Raw genomic sequence first — 15,007 nt, 5'->3', positions numbered from 1 at the left:
TTCAACGGGCCTTTATCTGATCAGGCTCGGTATCCGAAGACTCTGCCATGCTGCTCTGTGTTTTCCTCTGTTTCACTACACAAAGTGCGGCCATGCCTCATGACTAACGTACTCAAGACCCAACGAATCGACTGCCAAATTCGTTGCCAACTCTTTGAAGAATTGATTTGGATCAATTTAATTGATTTGTTGTTGCAGCACTAGGTCAGGGTTTCTAGTCCGTGGGAGACTGAATACCAGGCCTGAACTGTAGTAGGAAAAACTACCTCTAACCGGTACAAACCTGGAGCAGACCCCGCCTCCTGGAGGATGGCTGTCTGCTTTGACCAGTTGGGGTTAAAGTAAGAGGGTAAAGGAAGAGAAAGAGAGAGAGAGAGAAGGATGGGGGAAATAGGGGGAGAAACAGAGATATAGGGCTGCATGATGAATCAATTTTAAATCAAAATCGGATTCTTTAATTAGGATGATTTTTTAAAAACAGGGTAATTGTCAAATTGATGTGGTCACTTTCATGTCTCAGAGCCGTGTGCCTCCAGGCTACCATAGGCTCCTCCTCCTAACTGCACAAGCGGTCTTTCACACCAGTCTTTCCCAGCTGTTTTTCCGTGTTTCAGCCATTTCCACATCGTGTTTGTTGCAGCCATATAATATCATATAGTTGTACTGCCGCTGCCAGGCGGTGGCGCAAACCTCCACTTCCCACAGTGCACGTCGCAAAAAATTCCAAAGATGCCTGAGTTACTTACTGACCCTTTTTGTAAACAAGTGGTTTGTTTATGGTGGATGACAGTTTGAAATTGTTCACCGTGAGGGAAGAGATTCAGGTGAGTAATCAGAGAAAGACTTATGGATTCATGATACCAAGGCTATGACTGGGGTTTTACAGATTTGATGAAAAATTGGTGACGAAAGTCTCCTACAGCTTAAAGGAGAAACCATCAAATATTGGTTGTCTTGAAAATGCTTCATCGATTGCCTAACTAGTTGATTTTGTCTATCTGCTTAATCTGGTTCCAAACAGATGTGTTTGTTCTGTTCTCTTCCATTGCATTTCAGTGACCACCTCTTCTGTTTCTGTGTGTTTTCATGTAGAGAGAAGCCAAAGGTGGATTTGAACTGAAACCTTAAAAGTCATATCTGGAGGAAGACCAAGATCACCTGATTCCAGCAAACATGGATGGAAGACCCACCTGTGACCAGTGTGGAAAGACTTTCACCAGAATGAATGGGCTGAATAAACACCTACGCATTCACACTGGAGAAAGACCATATGACTGTGACCAGTGTGGGAACACTTTTACCACAGCAAGTGACTTAAATAGACACAAACGCATTCACACTGGAGAAAGACCATATGACTGTGACCAGTGTGGGAAGACTTTTACCACAGCAAGTCGCTTAAAAATGCACCAACGCATCCACACTAAAGAAAGACCGTATGACTGTGACCAGTGTGGAAAGACTTTCACCACAATGGGTGGGCTGAAACAACATCTAACCATCCACATTGGAGACAGACCATATGACTGTGACCAGTGTGGGAAGACATTCACTTTTTCAAGTACTCTAAAGAGGCACCGACGCATTCACACTGGAGAAAGACCACATGACTGTGACCAGTGTGGGAAGACTTTTATCACAGCAAGTGACTTAAATAGACACCAACGCATCCACACTGGAGAAAGACCCTATTTCTGTGACCAGTGTGGGAAGACTTTCATCACAGCAGGTGACTTAAAAAAACATCTACCCATCCACACTGAAAAAAGACTATATTTCTGTAGCCTGTGTCGGAAGACTTTTCTCACACTAAGTTACTTAAAAAAACATCAACACATCCACACAGGAGAAAGACCATATGAATGCGACCAGTGTGGGAAGACTTATATCACAGCAAGTGACTTAAAAAAACACCAACGCATCCACACTGGAGAAAGGCCATATGACTGTGACCAGTGTGGAAAGACTTTTCTCTCAGCAAGTGACTTAAAAAAACACCAACGCATCCACACTGGAGAAAGGCCATATGAATGCGACCAGTGTGAGAAGACTTTTATCACAGCAAGTGACTTAAATAAACACAAACGCATTCACACTGGAGAAAGGCCATATGAATGCGACCAGTGTGAGAAGACTTATATCACAGCAAGTGAATTAAGAAAACACCAACGCATCCACACTGGAGAAAGACCATATGACTGTGACCAGTGTGGAAAGACTTTCACTTTGGCTTGGAAGTTAAAAAGGCACAAACACATTCACACTGGAGAAAGACCATATTACTGTGACCAGTGTGGAAAGATGTTCACTAGAATGGGTGGGCTTAAAGTCCACCAACGCATCCACACTGGAGAAAGACCATATGAGTGTGACCAGTGTGGAAAGACTTTCACCCAAATGGGTGGGCTTAAATACCACCAACGCATCCACACTGGAGAAAGACCATATGACTGTGACCAGTGTGGGAAGACTTACAAATTCCTGTCTGCTTTACGTACTCACTGCTGTGTTCACCCCTCAAAGCTGATGTACCCTTGTGGTAGGTGCACAAAGATATTCTGGTCATCTTCCTCTTACAAGCGTCACCAACAGACCCATATTGGAGAGAATCCCAACCAGTTCAGATTCAGAGACAGATCTCTTACCACAGGTTCACTATGTACCAAACATGAACATATCAAACATTTTCACAAAAGAGAAAAACTGAACAGTTGTACAAAAAGTAAGACTCTACACAATCAGTGTCATAACACACCAAAACAGCTGGAGTGTTATCAATGTCCAAACAGATTGTGGTCATCCTCTGCTCTCTCCCATCATCACTGCAGATGTGAATCATCAACGTCTGGACCAAACAGTACCTCAGCATCAGATGAGAAGAAGAAAACCAGTTTGTCTGAACCAGCAGCACCGACTTCTTCTGACAAGGACATCAGACTTCAAAACCTCCAGATCAGGCTTCACAGGATCCAGATGTGAAGACAAACACCAGACTGAAAGCTGTGTTTTGTTGTCTTCAGAGTACAGAAGTGTGTTCTAATGCACCACTCTGTAGCAGGAAGCAGGAGGTGACATCACTGGTAAGGCGGGGGAAGGGAAGGGTAGAAATCAGACCCACCTGAGAGCTGTGTGGTGGAGGGAAACTCAAACAAAGGAGAGAATGGAAGGAGGTTTGATCGACAGGAGAAGTGACAACGAAAAGGAGAGGAGGAAAAGACTGAATGTGACTTTAAGTGAGGAATCTGGAAGTGGACTGGTGTGGACCCAGGACTCTTGAGATGAGAATTTGAATCCCTGGAGCAGGCGGACCTGGTCCTGCTCAGACTATGGTTGCTCTCTCTCCGGGTCAGAGGACACCTGCTGGCTCCCCTGGAACCCAAACTCTCCTGTCTTCTCCCCTGAACATACAGTATATCTGTTCTCTCTCTCTCTCTCTCTCTCTCTCTCTCTCTCTCTCTCTCTTCTCTCTCTCTTCTCTCTCTCTCTCTCTCTCTCTCTCTCTCTCTCTCTCTCTCTCTCTCTCTCTCATTGTACTGACTGTTAACCCAACTTCTGCGGGAGAAACCAGGTGGAACCAATTTATAAATTAGGTACACATTCCCAGACCCTTTAAAATGGCGGACACTAATGTTGTTGGGTACTGGGAGCTTAGATGATGTCATGGCAACAGCAGCAAGAGGAGTTTGTTACAGCGTGGATACCATCAGAGAAGAATGATCAGCGTGAATGACTCACTGAGACTCTGGAGAGACAGGCGGTAAGCGCTCAGGGTTTGATGTGAACGGACTTTTATAACTGTAATCTCAGTTTTAGTTGAATTGAACGGCTCATTGAACGGCTTTCTATTAACTTTTGTGTTCATAGGTGTGTTCTTCTCTTAAAGTTGTTGAATGGTGCCATCTGTGGGCGCCCTGTATGTACTGTTATCATTCTGTTTGGCCACGCCATTGAAGTTATGTGCAGCTTTCATTCTGGTCGATAAATCTGGGCAGATATACATCTGTAAATATTAGTTTTATGATTATTTTGTCATTAACTTAGAAGCATGATTGCTAGCATCTTTTACAGAGCACAAATAAGCTTTCACTTTGTGGTAGAAGCGTTCTGTTCACTGCTAATATTTGAGTCAGGTGGCAGTCTGTTTTGTGTCAGTGCTAGCTTGTATGTACTCAGTTCAGAGCTAATGCAGACGCTATTTGGTAGCAATTGCTGTGTTTCCTTTACTAGCAAATTATTTGTGCACTCAGGGAGAAACTTGTGCATATTATTAGCATTGGAGTATTTTTGATTCATGCCAGTTAGATTACATGTAATGTTAATGCAGTTCAGAAAGAGGTTTTTTACTGTGTGCATTCTGTACAAGATTACTGCATTTCTTGTGCCCCTTATTGCATATTTAAGTAAATTTCATATGGTTTATATGCTGTACATGCTTATTTGATTGGATTGTAATTGCTGGAATATTTAGCTGTTTAATTCATGTATGGTTGTTAATTCATGCATTTAAAAAGGATGGGTAAAAGTTAAGAAGTGCTTACAGTGGAAACATATTTCAGCACACATTGTAATACATGTATTTGTTTGTATTTTATTAAAAGAAGGGAAAGAAAGAAAACACAAATTGGTCTCTTCCTGATTCTTCTTCACCTTCTGTTGTTAACTGTCTGCCTCGCTCTGCAAGGGTGGCTTCACACATAGTGAGGGCAGAACAAGGTGACTTTATTTGTAGACTGCATACTGTGGTTTATTATTATGTATTTGATTGTGGTTAGTATTTTGTAACATGAATTTAAAGTAACTTGTTGTGGAGCTATTTACAGAATAACTTAACCTTTTTTAATACAATCTGAAAGCATAAACGATTACTAGTTAAGTTTAACATAAAACTGTAAGAATTCATTAGTTTAAATATCTTAATAAAATACACTTAACTTTAGTCACTTTGAATGAGCTTTCATCAGGTTGTGGTTCAAATCTTAAAATCTTAATAAAAGTTAAAATCTAAATGAACTTTTTCATCATTAGTTGTAATTTAAATATTTAAAATAACTTATTTCTAAAAACTACTTACTTATATACTTAAACACAGGAATCACAATCATCTGATCCAGAGACGGCGACAGCAAAAGGTCATTTTCTCAACAACATGGATAAAAACTTTACTAATTCAGTTCTATGTCCAGACAACAGTCAGTTCCAGGGTGGATTTACTGTCCAGAATCAAAACAAATCAAATCCATGACACAGTTCACATTATTGGAACCAAGGAGGCCGGACTCTTTAATGCTGTTTTGTCACTTCATTGGATCAGTTCTACTCCTGGTTTTGACACTTGTGGCTGCGATTATGTCGTCACCATGGAGACGGTGGTTCTCCACAGCTGATGCATTTGAAGACATTATGGTGGAAGAAGGACCAAGTGTGGTGTGAGAAACCCTGACACTGACCTGCTTGGACTGGTGGACACACAGTGGATCTGCCAGACTTGGACAGGATGGACCTTCAACCCCTCGCTGAAGGACAGTCCCATCTGAAGAGCATCAGAGGACGAGTCTACATGTCCCATCAGCTCCACAACACCATCATATATGCCTGGGGTTCCAGTCCCTGATCAACACTAAACACCAACACAACTCTACTCAGCACCAGTTGGACACTCACATATTCCATCAGCTCAGAGCAGTCGGCAAAGTTCTGGATGATTCAGCAAACAGGAGTTCACAACCACACACAGGACAAACTAACTCATGTGGACACGTCAAACAACACATTTAAGATTATTTTCATCCACCAACAAAAACCACACATTTGTCTCAGAGTCCAGATAAAAGTCTACAAATAGATTTCCATCCCATCATAATGAGCTGCCTTGGTCAGTGTGATGTATGTGTAGATGGATGGATGCTGGTGTTTCCAAGTGTGGCCTCAGTGTTCTGTCACAAAGACGGCAGCACTCCAGGAGTTTAGACGACTCAACCCTTTCATGAATGAATTATTTTAAAAGTATTGAGATTTTTTTTTTTTTTTTTTAATTGATTTTATTACTCAAAATTAGGCTAAAGTTGAAATGCATTTGAAAACTTTGAAAAACTGCATCTGAAAAAAACTGCTGCATCATGATGTTTCCAATATAGGCACTTATTTAATATGAAACAAAAAAAAAAAAAAATATATATATATATATATATATACACACACACACACACACACACACACATATATATATATATATATATATATATATATATATACAGGGTGGGGAAGCAAAATTTACAATGAACATTTAGTTGTTTTTTCTCAGCAGGCACTACGTCCATTGTTTTGAAACCAAACATGTCATAATCATACCTAACACTATTATCCATACCTTTTCAGAAAGTTTTGCCCATATGAGTAATCAGGAAAACAAACGTCAAAGAGTGTGTGATTTGCTGAATGCACTCGTCACACCAAAGGAGATTTCAAAAATAGTTGGAGTGTCCATAAAGACTGTTTATAATGTAAAGAAGAGAATGACTATGAGCAAAACTATTACCAGAAAGTCTGGAAGATACTATTAAAGAAGAATGGGAGAAGTTGTCACCCCAATATTTGAGGAACACTTGCGCAAGTTTCAGGAAGCGTGTGAAGGCAGTTATTGAGAAAGAAGGAGGACACATAGAATAAAAACATTTTCTATTATGGAAATTTTCTTGTGGCAAATAAATTCTAATGACTTTCAATAAACTAATTGGTCATACACTGTCTTTCAATCCCTGCCTCAAAATATTGTAAATTTTGCTTCCCCACCCTGTATATATATACCTCTTTTTTTCCAAAAAAATGTATCATTACACTTAACAGTGTATGGTGGTATTTCTGAATTATTCCACCTTTTCCTGCAAACATGCTAGTGGAATTGGTCCAAGATGAGGTTGTGACATTACATTATGCTTCTACTTTTCAGATTTTATTGGAAGATGTTAACAATGGATTGTTTTTTTCAGAAAATAATATACGTGTTTTCATTCCATTCAAGCACCGCATCTGAGACAAGTAAATATCAATGTTTATTTAAGACTTAGTCAAGACATAGTTAAGACTGAAATAAGTGAAGCGATGATACATTCTCTTTTCATACAGAGCAAATGAAAGCAAATGAAAGTCCTTGAGTGATCACACCAAGGACAGCAGTTTAATAATGACACAACTACAGAGCAGAAAACCAATGTACCATTTCATTTCATACATAAGAGCACATGTTCTCATGCCAATCCCGATGCAAACAGACAAGAAAATAACACATAAGGTATTTTGGTGTCTTTGCAGGTCTGGATGCTAGGGCCGAACTTAAAGTGGACTCAGGGACAGCACCCAAGCGGGCACACCTTCAATGCCTGATACTACTTTTGTCTCAGTTCCCTCTATTTAACCTTTCTTAAGTGATTTATCACCATTGATCATCATTTCATCCTCTGTGATTTGCTTTTTTTTTTTTCTGTGAAAATCAGTTATTTTGCTGTATTTGAAGACCCTGGTGCTAAAAGTACTGATATCACAAAAAAAGTCTGTTAAAAAACACTTAGAGGGTGGACTTAGCTAAACAAATACATCATGTCTATATGCTCAACTTGTCCAAAAATGTGACTTCGGTACTTTTAGCACCAGAGTTTTGATTTATTTTTGATTTGATGTAGTGTTTTATTCCGAATATACAATGAAATTTAACATGTATGCAACAAGCAAAACATAAATAATAATACAAATATCAACAATTATAACAATCTTAGACAGAAGAACAGCACAATAGTTTCATTTATGTGGCTGAAAAGAGGTGGGAAGAAGTGCAACTTACTTAATCCCACCCCCTCTCCAGAAAATATTATTAATAATAAATATTTATCTCCCTATATTATGAATCATGTGCCTTAATCATCATGGAACTTGAGAAATAGTGTCTTTTTCAGTCCAATCTGTCATTAATTCAACATAAACCCAGTGTGTCCATCCACGGTCACTGATCCAACTCCACGGGTTTTACTGGTGAATCAATGTTGTAGAAGATGACAGTGTTTCCATGGTAACTACGGAGCCTCTGAACGTCCAAATGCCTGTAAAATATCTGATGACCATGAAAAGATGAAGAACTGTATTTTACACCAATTATTTACATGTATTGGTAGAATTAATGGATCAGTCAGTATTAAACAGTTTAGATCAGTAGATGCTTTTGGTCACATGCGTATATGTAAGTATTTATGGGTTAATTATGCTCATAATGAAACTGCTAAACTATTATATACATTTTCTTCTAACCTTAAGGACTTTCTCTCACATTCACTTTACCACCTTACTTCACTTAACCTTAAATAAACTTAGGTTGGAAGAGAGACTATTCATCAACCAGACTGCTATATGTGTAATGCTGCAGTACGCACTTATCTACTGTCTAAACTGTTTATTTGGGTTTATATGTAACTCAGATCTTTGATAACAACAAAGAACTGGCCATGAATGTGGTGAATCTGTGTTGGTATTAACATTCCATACATTCAAATGATGTTTTATGACCTCTGATTTTGTCCCTTACAGTGGGTTTATTCGATGGCTGATAGCTGTGACTAAGCTACTACTGTGGAATGGCTATCATCGCAAAATATTATCTATAGATACAGGCCATTTCAAAATGCATCACTAGAACTTGCCCCCTTGGGTGGTACCAACATCCCAAATATCTAGTCTTGGCCCATGGACTGATAGAACAGAACACAGAACAGAGAAGAGAACATAGAACAGATCATGGAACAGGACATAGGATAGACTAGAACCTAGAACAGACCCAAGAACAGAAGTGTGCAGAGGGTGAGCAGCACCAGGTTCCTGGGGGGGCCCATCACAGAGGGTCTGTCCAGGACAGACAGCATCACATCACTGGACCAAGAATGATCAGACACGCCTGTACTTCTTCCACAAACTGAGGAGAGCACAAGCCCCGCCCCCATCATGTACAGACCTGATCAAAATCTTAAGACCAGTTGAAAAATAGCTAGAATTTACCTTTTGCACATTTGGATCTTAATGAGGTTTTAAGTAGAGCTACAATATACAAAAGCATGAAGGGGGAGTGAGACAAAAAGCACTTTGAAAAAGTAATTTATTGAAAACAACAAGTAAACTGAAATCGGCTGTTTATCAGCTGATCAAAAGTTTCAGACCATCGCTCAAAAAATTACAAAAAACTCTCCAAACCAGAACAAAAAATTTCCTCAGTAGGACTCAGTAATGAGTAGCTCCACCGTTCTTGTTAATCACTTCAAAAATTCGTTTGGGCATGCTTGATGCGAGTGTTTCCAGGAGGCTGGTGGGAACATTGCTCCAAGTGGTGAAGATGGCTTCACGAAGGGCATCAACTGTGTGGAACTGATGGCCATTTTTATAAACTTCCCTTGCCATCCATCCCCAAATGTTCTCTATGGGATTTAAATCAGGGGAACATTCGGGATGGTCCAAAAGAGTGATGTTATTCTCCCTGAAGAAGTCCTTCATCAAGCGAGCATTGTGAACTGCAGCGTTGTCCTGTTTTTAAATCCAGCTGTTCCCACACAGACCAGGGCCCTCAGTCATGAGGGATGCCCGCTGCAACATCTGCACATAACCAGCCGCCGTTTGGCGACCCTGCACCACCTGAAGCTCCAGTGTTCCACTGAATGAAAAAGTACCCCAGATCATGATGGACCCCCCTCCACTGTGCCGGGTAGAAAACATCTCAGGTGGGATCTCCTTGTCATGCCAGTAACGTTGGAAGCCATCTGGACCGTCAAGGCTACATTTTTTCTCATCAGAGAATGAAACTTTTTTCCACCTTTCAGTGTCCCATGTTTGATGCTCCTGGCAAAGTCTAAACGGGCAGTTTTGTGGCGTTGTAGGAGACGAGGTCTTTGAATTGTTTTTTTGTTTTTGAAACCCTTTTCCCGCAGATGCCATCTGATAGTTATTGCGCTGCAGTCGGCACCAGTAAGGGCCTTAATTTGGGTGGAGGACCGCCCTGTGTCTTGACGGACAGTCAATCGGATCCTCCGGCTCAGCGCAGGTGTAATTTTTTTGGGTCTACCACTTGATTTTTTTGTTCCATAATGCTCAGGATCTGTCAAAAAATTTAGAATGACTGTCTGCGTCCAACCTCAGCAGCAGTGGCACGCTGCCAGAGGCCTTGCTTATGCAGCTCGATGATCCAACCACGTTCAAGAAGAGAAAGCTTCTTAGCTTTAGCCATCAGGAGGGCATGACTGTGTGAATGCCCGACAGAAAATGAGAATTTTGAGCAGATTTTGGCTTTTATAGCCTGCGGTCTTAAACTTTTGATCAGATGATAAACAGCCTATTTCAGTTTACTTGTTGTTTTCAATAAATTACTTTTTCAAAGTGCTTTTTGTCTCACTCCCCCTTCTTGCTTTTGTATGTTGTAGCTCTACTTAAAACCTCATTAAGATCCAAATGTGCAAAAGGTAAATTCTAGCTATTTTTCAACTGGTCTTAAGATTTTGATCAGGTCTGTATGTGATACAGAGACTGCTCCGCCTCCTGTCCAAAACAACTACAACACATAGTGAACACAGCCACTCAAATCATGGCTGTCCCTCCTCCGTCCCAGACATATTTCACACCCGCCCCACCCACAGACTCCTCCCACTCCTTCAGCGTCCTGCCTTCAGGGAAAACGTACCAGAGTGACATTCCAGAACATCTACTCAGACTGAGATTAACATCAGGACATATCTGACAGACATTCCAACTAAGCTCCTCCCACTGCTGCTGGTGGAACCTGTGGGATCAGGTGAGCTTCTGTTCCATTCCAGGACACAGTTCACCTGAGACACACCAACACTTAGACTCTTCCATCAGCCTTCCACAGGTCAGTTTTCTCTTCTTTCTCTGGGTTCAGTCTCATCTTTGTGGTGTTTGATTCGTTCTCCATAAACTTTCACCAGTTTAGTGACGTTTATTACTGGTTCAAACTGGTTTTGGTTGGAGTTCAACCATTGGATGATGTTCCATCGGCTCCATTTGTCTTTGCAGATTCAGTAAATCCCCTCCGATGTCTGACTGGGACAATCATGTGAGCTGAAGTCGTCCAGAACAGGAGTGAGTTTCACTGGACCATTGGGGACATTTCCATCACAGCGTCATTAACACAGTGAGTCTGTCACAAACTCAAATATTTGTTGTGTAAAGGGGGGGGCAGAACAGATGAACAGATGTTTTACCTGTTCCAGACCCCACACATGAAGATAAATAATCAGGCATTGAACAGTTTGGATGGTACTGTGTGTGGTGTGGTCCCATAATCTGAACACACACACCACACACATACCGATTCTGTCCCACCACCGATCTAGAATCTAGTCCTCCAAGACAGAAATCTGACGTAATCAAACATGATCGAACAAAAAACGAGAATAAGAAACACAGCAACAAACGGGAAAACACAAGACGCAACAATGTCATTTGGGTTGTGGTACAACTTGGCGGAGACGTTGAATAGACATTCTCAGGTTTCCCACAGCTCCACCAGCTGGTCAACATGACTTCATGTCTGAGGTCCACCGAACTTTATTTACACCTGTTTCCATGTCAGCTCACTTCTTGACTGGCTACATTCCATTCCACGTCACAATTCACAGTCATGACTTGGAGGTCATCGGCTTTCCTCACACATGAAGATTTTTGGTCATAAATATTAAACAAGTTTGTTTGTTTGTTTATTTCAAATACAACATTCAAACCAAACAACAAAAGGATATATATAAAAGAAAGTCAAACATTTGAAAAGGAGCAGGATGAAGTTTAACGGAGAATCTCCCGCCCCCTTACCCCATCCTTCTACTGACCCTAAATTCCTGTCAAATCCCAGAAGTGACTCAAAAATCCTACACATATCAGACTAAATTCTGACTGAGCACAAAACACAAAATTGCTGAAATATCAAAGATAGACTCTGTCCATTTTGCAACAGCATTTCATATCAAAATAAACTGTTCGTTTCAGAGCAGTAATAGCGCACATATCAAAAACAAAAATAAACTGTCCATTTCATAACAATAATACACATATCAAAAACAAAAATAAACTGTCCATTTCATAACAATAATACACATATCAAAAACAAAAATAAACTCTATCCATTTCATAACAATAAAACACATATTAACAAACAAAAATAAACTCTGTCCATTTCATAACAATAATAAACATATAAAAAAACAAAAATAAACTCTGTCCATTTCATAACAATAATACACATATTAAAAACAAAAATAAACTCTGTCCATTTCATAACAATAATACACATATTAAAAACAAAAATAAACTCTGTCCTTTTCATAACAATAATACACATATTTAAAAATAAACTAAAAGCACTTGGAGAGCGCAGACCTCCACCAAGGCAGATCAGTGGCCCGGATTTGGATGAAAATTTCAGGAAATGTTGATGCTGGCACAAGGAACAAATGATTAAATTTTGGTGGTAATCTGGGGTGGGGGGGCCACGGGGCCCACTGATCTGCCTTGGCGGAGGTCTGCGCTGTCTTTTCTAGAAAAGCACTCGTAGAGCGCAGACCTCCGCCAAGGCAGATCAGGGGGTCCCCGTGGCCCACCCAGATTTTATTTACATAGTGCCAAATCATAACAAAAGTTATTTCATGACACATGGATGCAGTTGATGCACAGATAACTGAACTAGAACTGTCAAAAGTAGATCAGCTGGTGTTAGTATAAGTACTAGAAACCAGAACAAAGGTCCATGACTGAATATTACTACTACAAATACAAGTACTAACCGTGGATATACTACTATTACAACAGTACGAATAATACACAACTCTACCATCTATGGAGCTATATAATAAACACTACCATAACTATATGGATAAGTGAGTGATGACGATGAAGGCAGGAGAGAGGCAGGACCACAGCAGCAGGTCCAGAGATGATCCACGGAAAACCTGTGATGATCCTGGGAAAACCTGTGATGATCCAGGAAAAACCTGTGATGATCCTGGGAAAACCTGTGATGATCCAGGGAAAACCTGTGATGATCCAGGAAAAACCTGTGATGATCCTGGGAAAACCTGTGATGATCCAGGGAAAACCTGTGGGGTGATAAAGCATAGAGACTCCGGGGAAGAAGTCAAGTCAGTAACATGCATTCACTGGGGTGTAAATAGAAGAGAAAATTAGGAGAGAAAAGGTCAGAGAGAAAGAGGAGCAGAGAGGAGGTCAGAGAGGAGGATCCCGGACCGAGGCAGGGAGGTGGTCCCACATTCGTGGAGCTTGATAGCAGAAGGCTCTGGCCCCCATCCTACTTTTGGAGATTCTAGGGACCACCAGTAAGCCTGCATGTTGAGAGCGTAAACTCTGTCCATTTCATAGCAATAAATACACATATTAAAAAACTAAACTAAACTCTGTCCATTTCATAACGACACACATATCAAAAACAAAAATAAACTGTAATCTGTTTCCTAACGATAATGCTCAAAAATAAACTGTCCATTTCGTAGCAGTAATATACACATCAAAAAAAAATTCATAACAAAACCCATATAAAGAAACAAAAATAAACTCTATCCATTTCATGACAATAATACACATATCATAAACAAAAATAAACTGTCCATTTCTTAGCAATATTATACATATCATGATTAAACTCTGTCCATTTCATCATATTTACTCAACATTTTGGGTTTAATTGTCTTTTTACATGTATTAATTGATGTCATTGCCTTTGTTTCATCCTTTAAGTTGTTCCATAGGTGTGTTTCTTTCACAAATACAACCTTCCATCATCTTCCTCCTGAATCTTGGTTTTTTGAAGATGTCTAATCCTTTTAGATTGCAGTGACTTTTCCTTTTTTAAAATTTAAGTTGAATATTGACCAGCAGAGAGTCTCTACTTGCTTTGAACATGATTAGTATACTGTACTCTACCAGATCTTGAAATTTTAATATTCTTAGTTGTCGAAATAATGTTTTTGTTGTATCTCTGTAACCTTTTCCAGTTATTATGCGAATGGCTGTTTTTTGTAGAATGATAATCAGTTGGACATGTGTTTTACAAGCATTTCCCCAAAACTCCACACAATATGTTAGATGTGGTACAATTAAAGAGTTATATAATCTATATAGCGCAGAATTATTTCACAAATCCTTTACTCTGTGTAATTTGGCAATTGTTTTAGCAATCTTTATCCTCGTACACACGGGACGGTTCTCCGGAGAAGAGCCGACGTTGTTCTGAACTCACAAACTTTTATACCCTTTTTCCCATCCCTCTAGAAGATTCGGGGTATTTTTCCACTGGCAGAAACCCTCCCACGGTTTCTATCACCCCCGGAAGCTCCCCCCATTAAAACCATCTTTGGTCAGGCACATCCACGTTGTTCATCCTACTGGCTGCATACACACTAGGTCATTTTTGGTCTTCTTATCACTTCTTTTGTTTCTTCTGAATTAGGTAGTGCAGCTGTGCGGTCACATGCCCAGACACGTGCCAGATGAGCCACTAGTTGGTCTGGGCGTACTGCCAGTGGCCTTGGACACACTGCCCAGGAGTTACAAACCTTCTAAGATCAGATGCAAAAGTTTGCAGCTGGTCACTAAACTTCATATCACAAACAGCAGAGAATCCTTCTATTACAAATCGTTTACTATTAGTTACATAAGCTTGCACCTGCAGAGTCACCGGCCGGCACGTGCAGGGCCTTCTCCATGGAAAAAAACACGTGCAGGGCCTTCTCCAAACAGAGTATCTCTCTACATTATTTACATTATTTAAACAGTGTATCCCTCTACATTATTTACATTATTTATTTTCTATACTTCCTGTAGCCTTCATCAGAAACGTGACATGATGTTGCGTGGCGTGTCATATAGGCTGCTCAGGATGACCTTTGACCCCGAGTCCATTTACCAACAGTGTGTTGTTTAGTATCAGTTGACTGTGCTTTGTGAGTCCACTTCAACA

General features: G+C 40.2%; 2 protein-coding genes and 1 pseudogene across 2 annotated transcripts in view; all 3 read left to right on the top strand.

Annotated features, from left to right (window-relative positions):
* Positions 1-3,615, top strand: part of LOC115436240 (zinc finger protein 850-like) — an 82,406-nt pseudogene extending 78,791 nt beyond the window's left edge.
* Positions 1-15,007, top strand: part of LOC115436291 (zinc finger protein 239-like) — an 887,505-nt gene that overhangs the window by 21,785 nt on the left and 850,713 nt on the right. The gene's annotated exons all lie outside the window — the stretch shown is intronic.
* The window catches only part of LOC115435836 (uncharacterized), a 1,131,008-nt gene continuing 1,126,778 nt past the window's right edge, over positions 10,778-15,007 (top strand). The window contains exons 1-2 of the mRNA XM_030158449.1: positions 10,778-10,891; positions 11,056-11,173. The gene's annotated coding sequence lies outside the window, so the exon portion shown is untranslated. The remainder of the gene's footprint in view (positions 10,892-11,055; positions 11,174-15,007) is intronic.

Source organism: Sphaeramia orbicularis, chromosome 16 (assembly GCF_902148855.1).
Source record: "Sphaeramia orbicularis chromosome 16, fSphaOr1.1, whole genome shotgun sequence".
NCBI classification, from domain to species: domain Eukaryota; kingdom Metazoa; phylum Chordata; class Actinopteri; order Kurtiformes; family Apogonidae; genus Sphaeramia; species Sphaeramia orbicularis.
This window is presented reverse-complemented; position numbering and strand designations above follow the sequence as displayed.